The sequence below is a fragment of the Grammomys surdaster genome, unplaced genomic scaffold, assembly GCF_004785775.1.
Source record: "Grammomys surdaster isolate TR1022 unplaced genomic scaffold, NIH_TR_1.0 355, whole genome shotgun sequence".
Taxonomy (NCBI): domain Eukaryota; kingdom Metazoa; phylum Chordata; class Mammalia; order Rodentia; family Muridae; genus Grammomys; species Grammomys surdaster.
In genome coordinates, this window is record NW_021604774.1 from 983,680 (window position 1) to 995,252 (window position 11,573).

Consider the following 11,573-nt stretch of genomic DNA (forward strand, 5'->3'; position numbering starts at 1 on the left):
ATCCATTGCTTAGAGTGGGGTGTTGAAGTCTCCCACTGTTATTGTGTAAGGTACAATGTGTGTTTTGAGCTTTAGTAAGGTTTCTTTTATGAAAGTGGGTGCTCTTATATTTGGTGCATAGATATTCAGAATTGAGAGTTCATGTTGGCTGACTTTTCCTTTGATGAGTATGAAATGTCCTTCCTTATCCTTTTTAATAGCTTTAAGTTGAAAGTTGATTTTATTCGATATTACAATGGCTACTCCCGGTTGTTTTTTAGAGCCATTTGCTTGAAAAATTGTTTTCCAACTTTTTACTCTAAGGTAGTGTCTGTCTTTGTTGCTTAGGTGGGTTTCCTGTAAGCAGCAAAAAGCTGGGTCCTGTTTGTGTATCCAGTCCATTAGCCTATGCGTTTTTATTGGGGAATCGATTCCATTGATGTTAAGAGATATTAAGGAGAGGGTGTTGTTGTTTCCTGTCATTTTTGCTAATAGTGGAGACATCGTTTGTGTGGTTATCTTCTTTTGGGTTTGATGTAAAAAGATTATTTTCTTGCTCTTTCTAGGGTATGATTGCCCTCCTTGTATTGGAGCTTTCCTGCTATTATCCTTTGTAGTGCTGGATTTGTGGGAAGATACTGTATAAATTCAGTTTTGTCATGGAATATCTTGGTTTCTCCGTCTATGGTAATTGAGAGTTTTGCTGGGTAAAGTAGCCTGGGCTGGCATTTATGTTCTCTTAGGGTCTGTATGATATTTGTCCAATATCTTCTGGCTTTTATAGTATCTGGTGAGAAGTCAGGTGTAATTCTTATAGGTTTGCCTTTATATATTACTTGGCCTTTTTCCCTTACTGCTTTTAAAATTCTTTCTTTGTTTTGTGCATTTTATGTCTTGATTATTATGTGACGGGAGGTATTTCTTTTTTGATCTAGTCTGTTTGGCATTCTGTAGGCTTCTTGTGTGATTATGGGCATCTCCTTCCTTAGGTTAGGGAAGTTTTCCTCAATAATTTTGTTGAAGATATTTACTGGCCCTTTAAGTTGGGAATCTTCACTCTCATCTATACCTATTATCCTTAGGTTTGGTCTTCTAATTGCATCCTGGATTTCCTGGATGTTTTGTGTTAAGAACTTTTTGTATTTTGCGTTTTCTTTGACAGTTGTGTCAATATTTTCTAAGGTATCTTCTGCACCTGAGATTCTTTCTTCTATCTCTTGTATTCTGTTGGTGATGCTTGTGTCTATGACTCCTGATTTCTTTCTTGGTTTTCTATCACCATGGTAATCTCCCTTTGTGATTTCTTTACTGTTTCTACTTCCATTTTTATGTCCTGGATTGTTTTGTTTAATTCCTTCATCTGTTTGTTTGTGCTTTCTTGTAATTCTTTAAAGGATTTTTGTGTTTCTTTAAGGACTTCATCCTGTTTACCTGTATTCTCCTCAAGTTTTTTGATAGTGTTATTTATTTCCTTCTTATAGTCCTCTAGCATCATCATTAGAAGTGATTTTAGATCTGGTTCTTGCTTTCCTGGTGATATGGGGAGTTCGGGACTTTCTAATGTGGGAGAACTAGGTTCTGATGGTGGCAGTACCTTGGGTTGCTGGTGCTTGTGTTCTTGTGCTTGCCTTTTGCCATCTGGATCACCTTCGTGCAATCTATGCTGTCTCTGACTGGGGCCTGTCTTTCCTATTATCTAGGTTATGTCAGAATTGTTTGGGATGTGTTTTGTTGCTGGGGTTAGAGCTGAGGCCCAAGATCTGCTCCGTGCTCAAGTGGAAACCAGAAGGAGGCCCGGGCTCCGGGTCAGGAGTGGATTCCTGGGTCCCAGTGGGTCCTGGTTGCTCCCTGATTGGGGCAAGTATTGCTGCTTCCTAGCCTAAGATACTGGTTGGATTAGAGCTTCTGGGATCCCCGCTTCCTCTGGGTGCCGTGAGTTTGGGTGCAGAGCTGATTCCCGGGATTTGCTGAGTGTTCAGGCTCAGACCAGAAAGAACCTGTGCTCCAGGCCAGGAGTGAATTCCTGGGTCCCAGTGGGTCCCGGTTGCTCTCTGTTTGGGGGCAAGTATTTCCACCTCCTAGCCTAAGATACTGCTTGAGTTAGAGCTACAGAGATCCCCACTTCCTCTAGGTTCTGTGAGATTGAGTGCAGAGCTGACTCCTGGGATCTGCCCTGTGCTCGGGCCCAGACCGGAAGGAACTCGCGCTCCGGGCCAGGAGTGAATTCTTGGGTCCCAGAGGGTCCCGGTTGCTTCCTGTTTGGGGGCAAGTATTGCCACATCCTAGCCTAAGATACTGCTTGGATTAGTGCTCCTGAGAGCCCTGCTTCCTCTGTTTTCTGTGAGATTGGGTGCAGAGCTGACTCCCGTGATCTGCTGTGTGCTCGGGCCCAGACAGGATGGAGCCCACTCTGGGCCAGGAGTGAATTCCTGGGTCCCAGTGGGTCCCGGTTGCTTCCTGTTTGGGGCAAGTACTGTTTTTTCCTTACCTGGGATGCTGCCTGAGTTAAAGCTCCTGGGAGTCCCACTTTCTCTCAGTTTTCTGGGGTTGGGTGCTGGGCTGCCGCCTGTGACCTGCTCTATGCTGGGGCCCAGACTGGAAGTCTGCCATGCTATATGATCTCAATGCTGAAAAATTTGTTGTCCTTTGTTAGCAATAGCAGAGATATTGAATCCATGTATCTATATTGATTATAGTTTAAAATGATGTTCTATGAGGATGGGAATTTTAATATTCTCTGCTACAGTCCAAAATTTAATCAGGTATTTTTTTGCCTCTTCCTTGTACAGCAAGATGTATGCTCTCAGCTACCACTCCAATCCCCTGTCTGCCTGCTTGAATGTACAGTCCTTGCTAACATAGAATTGTTCTAATTCTCTGAGACTTTAATTAAGTCATCAATGAAATGCATTTATTCATAAATTTCCACGAACAAGGTGTTTCATCACTAAAAGATTAAGTGTAACCAAGTTGGTACTGGCAACTGGGTTTTTACTCCCCCAGGATAAGGTGTACAACTTGATCTGGATTGGACAGGCCTGAATATGCTATTATTTAGGTTTTTGAACCAGAATGCACTTAAATGCATTTAAACCCTCCAAGCATATCTTACCAAATCATCATAGTAGGAACTTGGACAACAGAAATATTGAGAGTATTAAGGACTAAGGGAGCCCAGTTCAAGAGATTTCAGAGCAAATAATACTAGAGACCACTATCATGAGAGTCTGTCAAAAATGTGGCTGCTCTTTGGTCTTGTTCTAAAAACCAGCCAGAGGGCAAATTGGTGAGTGTTGGATAAATGTAGTTGATAGAGAACACATTAGGACAGTGATTATTAGTGACTAGCTTTAGACAGATTTATTGAAAAACAGCATTTGATAGAAAAAGAGATACACAATATAGTTTGGAGAGAAATAGAGATGCACAGGAAGGTAATGTTGGAGTCAAGTCCTGTTTCCAAAGAAATGAAAAATGCAGAGAAAGACTTTTTGCTAAATGCAATAAAGGGATTGGTCCTCTCTGGGTGAGACCCAAACAAGATAAGCCTTGAACCTCTGATAGGAAAAGGTTCAGGGATTTCCTTGTTCTAAACAGCAAGAGAAAGTGTATCCAGATGTAATACAAGGGAACGGCCTGTTTCCTGCCCCAGCAGGTGCAAATTCTTGGCAGCTTTAATCATGTAGTTCTAACTTTAGAGTTAAGAAGGATACAGGAGTAAGTGGGCTGTGTAATTTTTCTCTGAGATTAGGGAAAGGCCAAATGTGTGGTGTGGGAAGCTCTGCATGGAGCCCTGGATAGCCGCCAGGGCCTGAATCTATGAAGTTGAAGTCTGTAATGTGTTGGAGATCTCAAGATATTAGAGACGACAGATGGTTACCTGCTGAGAAAAGCTACAGACAAGCTGTAAAGTCAAGAGAGATGAACGTGCTGACATCAGCAAAACTGAAAGGCATAGGAGATATGAAAATCCATCTATGAAGGCTTGTGACATTGTGCATTGAGATAGAGAATTTAGATTTTACCCTGATGGATTTAGTTCTTCCTTTGGTACAATATTTCCTTATTCTGTTTCTTTCATTCCTGTTTTTTTTTTTAATGGTAATATATATTCAGTGCCATTGTATGTTGGAAGTGCATAATTTCCTTTTTTTATTTTACAGGATGATCCAGCTGAGAGATGATTTGTATTTCAGAATAGAGTTTGGACTTCTAAATAGCACTGAGACTCTGAAAGAGCATAGGGTTTTTTAAATTTTACTGAATGTATTTTATGGTATCATATGGCCTCAACCTGGGAGGTAGCAGGGATTAAAATCTGGTGGTTTTAATGAAAATGGCTCACATAACCTTGTATTTGAATATCTTGGTTTTAATTCAGCTGTGTAATTTCTTAGGAAACTTTAGGTCATGTGTTTTCGCTGTAGGAGGTATATCAATGGTAGTGGGCTTTGAGGTTTCAAAAGCTCATAGCAGAGTTATTCTTTCTTTGTTTCTGCCTGCTGCCTGTGCATGTGGATCTAAATTCTTGAATACTGACACAGTTCTGTACCTGTTTGCTTAATGCTGAATTCCCTGTCCAAATGGAAATGTACTCTAATGCTCTGAAAGTATAAGCAAGCCCACAACTAAATGCTTTTTATAATTTAAAAAATAGTTCTGGCTGGATAGATGGCTCAATGTTGAAGAGCATTGGATGACTTTCACAGTACCAGGGTTCAGTTCCCAGCACCCATATAGCAGCTCAGGACTGTGAGAACTACAGCTACGTGGGATCTGACATCCATACACAGACATAGATGCAGGCAAACACTAATAAACATAAAAAAATCCCTTGAGAAGGCAAAGTAGAATAAATTTTGTGTGTAGATTGGAGGCTGATGGGATTGGAACAGGAAGGATCAAGGAGAAGGTAGAAGGGAAGAAGAGAGTACTTGGAGAAACAACTGGGTATTGGGCAGGTATGTGATATAGACACCTAGGTCAGTGGAATCTTTTTGAAATCTACCAAAGTGACTCTAGTGATGTCTCTTTACAATGTGGGGACATGGAACCCCCAAATGAGCATCTCATATAGCAGGTATGAGCATGAGACATTAACCTAGTCACAGAATTTTTACTACACTTTTTTCTTTGAAAGATGCACTGGGGTAGTGTTATCACAGAATCTGTGAGAGTGGCCATCCAGCAACTGGTCCAACTCCAGGCCAACTCCACAAGAGGCAACTCATGGATGACACAGCCTGAATGGTAAGGAACCAGAGGCTGGCCAGTTCAGAGACTCAGGAGAGGGTCAAACATCACTGAAAAAATTTACTGAAATTATACCAAAGACAGTATGCAATACTCATATATTGGTGCCTAGTTTGATTGTCACTGAAGAGGATTCACCTAGCATCTGATGAAAACTGTTGGAGAGACTCCCAGCCAAACATTTGGAAACAATTGGAAGAATTCAGCAGAAGAGAAGAATGAAGGACTTTGGGAGTCAGAGTGGTCAAGGACAATACAGGAAGACCCATAGACTTAACTAACCTGAGGTCACAGGGCTTCACAGAGGAGCTACGTCCTCTGCATATAAGGTATTATTGTTAGCTTGGGGTTTATGTGGAATTCCTAACAGAGGGAGTGGGAAGCTCTCTGACTCCATGCTTTAGACCCTTTTCCTCTTAATGGGTTGTCATGCCCAGCCTTGATGTGAGGGTTTGTACCCAGGCTTATTTTAAATCTAATATGATGCAGTTGATATCCTTAGGAGGACAGCTCTACGTATTTGAAGAGAAGAGGAAGAATAGTAGACTTGAGAAAGAGTGGTCTTGGGGGGGGTGGATGGGTAGGAGAAAATAGAAGGGAAACTGTGTTCAAGATATAATGTATGAGAGAATAATATATGTTAACCAGTGTGTGTCTGTGTGCAGATCACCCTAAGTTGAGGAATCTGGGTTTCTGGTTGTCAATAGATAGGTAGAATTAAAACGATCCGAAGCCTGAGGGTGTTGCATAAGACTTAAAAATTATATGGCCCTGTAGGGACTGCAGAGTAAGTAGATGTCATGTTTCTAAGTCTATTTCCCTCCACTGGAAAGGTGAGAGGTAGGAACGACATACATTTTCAAAATCATTTTCAGACAAACTTTCAAATGAAAATGTTCAGAATTGAACTGTAGAAACTGCATACAATATAATAATTTCTTGAGACATTTGTACATGCAAGAATCTTTTTGAAAATTTAAACAAAGTTCAATGACAGATGGGAAAATACAAGTGGGTTTGTGGTTAGCACAAACCTGTGTTTCAAGTTCTTGGCAGGTAGAGGTGGGAAGATAATGTGTTTGAGTAGAGCCTGGGTGACACAGTTAAACTCTTGTTTTGTGGAATGCAATAAATCCCAGGCTGAGGCTTCTACTCTCCCTTAAGTATTTAAGTTCCTGCACGCGATACACAAATTTTATACTTACAACAAGCCTTAAACAGCACAATAGCTGGACAGGCACTATTGTTCATAGCATTAGAATTTACTTTCTTATCAATATCTCCAAGTTATTACTTACTATGTTTCATCTTGACTGTTTTTTTTTTTTCAATTGGCTACTTCCCAGGTTTATGTTTTCTTGACTCCTAACCCATGGCAGCTTCTTCTTCCTCTTGATTTCAGTTTAGCCCTCAATTTTCTCAACAAATTAAGAGGGGACATAAAATAATGCAGACTAGCTTTATTTGGTCTCAGTCATTGTTTTCAATTTCCTTTTGTGTTAACATTAAGATATGTAGTTAAGCACCTCATTTATATTACAAATACAGACTAGATTTTAAAGTAATAGATACCTAAACATTTTCATAAGAGTCAAAGTGTAGGAGGAGTTAAGGTGGGAGGAGTAAGGCAGGGAAGAGTTGGGAGAGGAAGAGACAAAAGGAAGAGGAGGAGCTAGAGAGGGCAGGTATGTAGGAGGTTGGAGAACCACACAGGTATGGAGAGCACAAGTAGGGAACAAGTTATAAACTTATAATTAGGTTGGATAATTGGGATACAATTCTCTTTGTATGGGCATCTTGTTATTAATCATTATCAAACATATAAAGCTTTTGATTAATCTATAAGAATTAGAGTCTCATTCTCTTACTGGGCCTGCATGGATGGCAGAATGGTCTGGGCAATGCCCTGCTTTTTGGAGTCAACTTGGAAGATTGGCAGAGCCATCTCTCATGCTGGCATCTAGTGGGTGGCAGGGCTTGTGTTTCTGGCGGGCGGGTTCTAGTTGCAGTGCTCATGTGGCCTCAGGCTAAGAAACATGGTGGCTGGGCTAGGCAGAGCCACTGCAGCTTAGATAGTAGGCTTGACCAGAGGCCAGTTTTAAATAATTATTACAACATCAAAGTAGTTTTTTTGTTATTTATTTATTTTTGTTACTTTAAAAAGATCTATTTTATTAGCCAAGAATATAAAAGACTATCCTATTGCTCCTTATACTTTAATGCTAATATTACCCCAGAGCTGAGAGAGTCCACACATAAGAGGCTAAATGACCGTGCCCCAAGTTATTTCTGATTAGTAAATAAAGATGCCAACAGCCAATAGTTAGGCATAAGAGACACAGCTGTGTAGAAGAGACACAGACAGGGTTTAAGTTTCACAGGCTTGGGTTCAGAGGAAAACTTTAAGAAAAAAAAAAGATGGAGGAGAAGAAATAAAGTCTCCCATGGGATAGGAGTAAAGGAAAAATGGCAGTATAGGCTGGGTGATTGGAGTTAAGAGCAGCCCAAATAATACATTGTAAATAACAATTTGGGGTTATTGATAAGAGCTCAGAATACTAAAGATACAATTCACAGACCACATGGGTTCAAGAAGAAAGAAGACCAAAGTGTGGAAGCTTCAGTCCTTTTTAGAAGGGGGAACAAAATACTCACAGGAGGAAATATGGAGACAAAGTGTGGAACAGAGACTGAAGGAAAGGCCATCTAGAGACTGCCCCACCTGAGGATCCAACCCACATACAGTCACCAAACCCAGACACTACTGCAGATTCCAAGAAGTGCTTGCTGACAGGAGCTTGATATAGCCATCTCCTGAGAGGCTCTTCCAGAGCCTGACAAAAGCAGAGGCATATGATCACAGCTATCTATTGGACTGAGCACAGGGTCCCCAATGGAGGAATTAGAGAATGGACTGAAAAGAGCTGAAGTGGTTTGCAACCCCACGGGAAGAACAACAATATCAACCAAACAGACTCCCAGAGCTCCCAGGGACTAAATCACCAACCAAAGAGTACACATGAAGTGACTCATGGCTCCAGCCACATATGTCTCAGAGGATGGCCTTGTGGGGCATCAGTGAGAGGAGAGGCCCTTGGACCTGTGAAGGCTCGATGCCCCAGTGGAGGGGAATGCCAGAGCAGGGACTCAGGAGGGAGTGAGTTGGTGGGGGAGCACTATCATAGAAGCAATAGGAGTGGGAATAGGATAGGAGTTCTCTGGAGGGGAAATCTCGAAAGAGGATGACACTTGAAGTGTAAATAAAAAATATCCAATACAAAAGAAAAGAAAGTAGATTGTTATAACTAGAGGGTAGGTATTATTTTATTTAAGACTTATTATAAACATAAAAGTAACATGTGTTTATGTTTGACACTTAAATTGTCTAATTTGGGATAGAAACCTTGGGTCAGGTTTAAATAATTTGACAACATCTTTGTCTCCAAAGAACAAAGATGGAGTGTTTGGAGTCAGATCTGATGGAAGTTGGGATATAACATCTAAAGAGAATATTTAAGTGAACTACTGTGCTCGAAAATGTCTCTGAGGAGTAGCTTCACTTGCTTAATTTTGAAATTATTGTTTGTGTTACACATTAAATTCCAAACCCTCATGACTTAAATCCCTGACCTACTCTGAAAGAAAGGGAAATTTTCCAGCACATTGTATAGGGGCACAGAATGCAGCACTCATGCCTCCTGGGTCTCCAGGCTACAAGCCCATCACACAGAAGTTGTACTTGCAGATACAGTACAAATGTAAAATTTCTTATTTGCCTCTGTTTGAATTCTTGCTCTAAAAAGTGGTATGCACTTGTCCCTGCAAATGTGTAATTCATCATTCCACAATTCCTGTTTCAGTCTAAATTTATATTTGGGTTTGTGTATGTACATGTTTTGTATAAAGAAAGATCCACGATAGCCATGGTTTCAGTTCTCAAGGTGTGAGTTCATAAATTTTAAAGCCAGCATCAGTAAATAGATAGTATAGCAAACAGCATGAAGGCAGTTAAGTACCTGATCAGGCAGATGTCACAGCAACCAGTAGATGCTGTCAGACAAAGTTTGGAAAACAAGTCAGCAAGAGACACTGTGAGACAGGCTTTCAGATGATCTGTCCCTGGGAGAGCCTCCCCATGATCCCTCAAAAGCACAGGCCTGCTTACACTTCTGGATATGCAGTAGCTGAACTTTCTGCTTCTGTAAATGATTTTGGAATCTTTTACCTTCCACTCTGTTCCAGGATAAATTTGGTTGACTCTACCATTTCACTCTGCTTCCATTCTCAAGGACATGGCATGTGCAATTTTGTGCTACTTTATTTTTCTCTTTTACTTGTGCCAAGGCCTGAGGTGGGGACAGCATCAGGGGACACATCAATACAAACATGTGGGAGTCTAAAGTGGGAGGTAACCCCATCTCTACAGCTGTTTCGTCACTGAGCTTAATCAGTACCTAAATACTCACTGGTATGTACAGCACATAAACATACACTCACACACACATTCAGAGAGAGAGAGAGAGAGAGACAGAGAGACAGAGAGAGAGAGAGAGAGAGACAGAGACAGAGAGAGACAGAGAGAGACAGAGAGAGAGACAGAGAAAGAGAACAGTTGTGCATGTTGTGACCAGATGTTTACTTGCTGTTTGTCTCAATTCATCTGTCTTATTGTTTTGAGACTGAGTCTTTAACACAACCTCTAATTTCCCTATTCTGCCAGTTGGCTTGGCCAGAAAGAGTTAATTAATAGTCCTTCCTCTGCCATTCCAGTGCTGACATTATAGGCACTGGAACATCTGGCTTTTAAAATTTTAATAATGTATTATTTTGTAAGTTGTCTCACATGCATGTATCATATACTTTGGTTATTTCCAACCATGATTATTTATCATCCTTGCACTCCAACAGACCTCTTCTTTACTCCAACATCTGCATGTCCTGCGTTCATTTCTATATTTTTTGTGCCTCAAGGGTTGTTGCACGGGTGAAGTTTACTTACTTTTTAAGGACAGTGTGCTAGTAACTAAACCATTTAGTACTTTGACTGCCTTTCTCTAATTACCAGGAAGTGCCTTCAACTGCCTTGAGAGGGCTGTGCTCTCACAAGTCTCACATTTATTCATTATGCAGTGCTGACGAGGATGTTTTTGTGCAGGTATTCACAACTGTATAAAGTACACTGATGCATGACTTAGGCAGCAGAAAGGAAGTCACTGTGGAGCATAGTTCTGTCCCTTAATATTAAAAATCATTTGTTACTTTTATCCATTCGTGTAGTCAGTTTTAGTTACTCCAATGCCCCATTCTATGCTTCTATCCCTCTCCTTTCCCAGTGAAACTGTGCTCCTCTATATGTCCCCCTATTACTTCCAGATCCTGCATTGTGTGTGAATCTCAGTGTTTAGGGTTTACCCAAACATTGTAAACCCTCCCACCTAACTCTCAAAGGCAAATAGTTTCTCAGAGAAGAGTAGGGTCCAGTAGAGCCCTTCCTCCTCATCCATGATATACTGTTGAAATATCCCCTCACAGAAAGACAAATGCTCTATGTTTCATCTCATATGTGGATCATAGCTTTGACTCTTTAGATTTTTCTTTTTCTTGGAGTATATGTAGAATCGAGGAAACAAGAAATGGACTGTTTATTATAAGGAATATCTTTAAAGCACAGGAATAATGGAACATGCTTTATATAAAAATAGTAGGGGGAAACTGGAGGTATCAAATTTTAAGCAATGATGGAGTTTTGGATGGGTATGAACATAAATGTTAGGAGGAAGTCTGGTACCATGTCATTTTAGCAAAACTCTTGCAGAGAGTTGGCTTAGGGTTTAAGACTCTATTAATTATGACTTCTTGACAGACCATAAAGCATCATCAATTACTTTTTGTGCCATCTACTTCCAGATCAAACAGAATGGTTGGTTATTATAAGAGCTATGCCACAAATGCACATTTGAGTATAATTTCTTCTCCTTCTTCTTCTTCTTCTTCTTCTTCTTCTTCTTCCTCCTCCTCCTCCTCCTCCTCCTCCTCCTCTTCCTCCTCCTCCTCTTCTTCTTCTCCTCCTCCTCCTCCTCTTCCTACTCCTCCTCCTCCTCTGCTCCTTCTTCTTCTCTTCTTCCTCCTCCTCCTTCCTCCTCTCTGCCTCCTCTTCCTCCTCCCTCCTCCTTGTTCCTTCCATCACATTCATTATCTGTCATTACTTCCACAAGTTCATTGAGAGTTTAAAAATCATACTTCTTTTGACCAAGTTATCATTCAAGTTTTATATCAATAAACACAGTCAATTTTATCTTCTTTCCTTGTAATACAATAATAATAAATCATTAGTCTCCTTT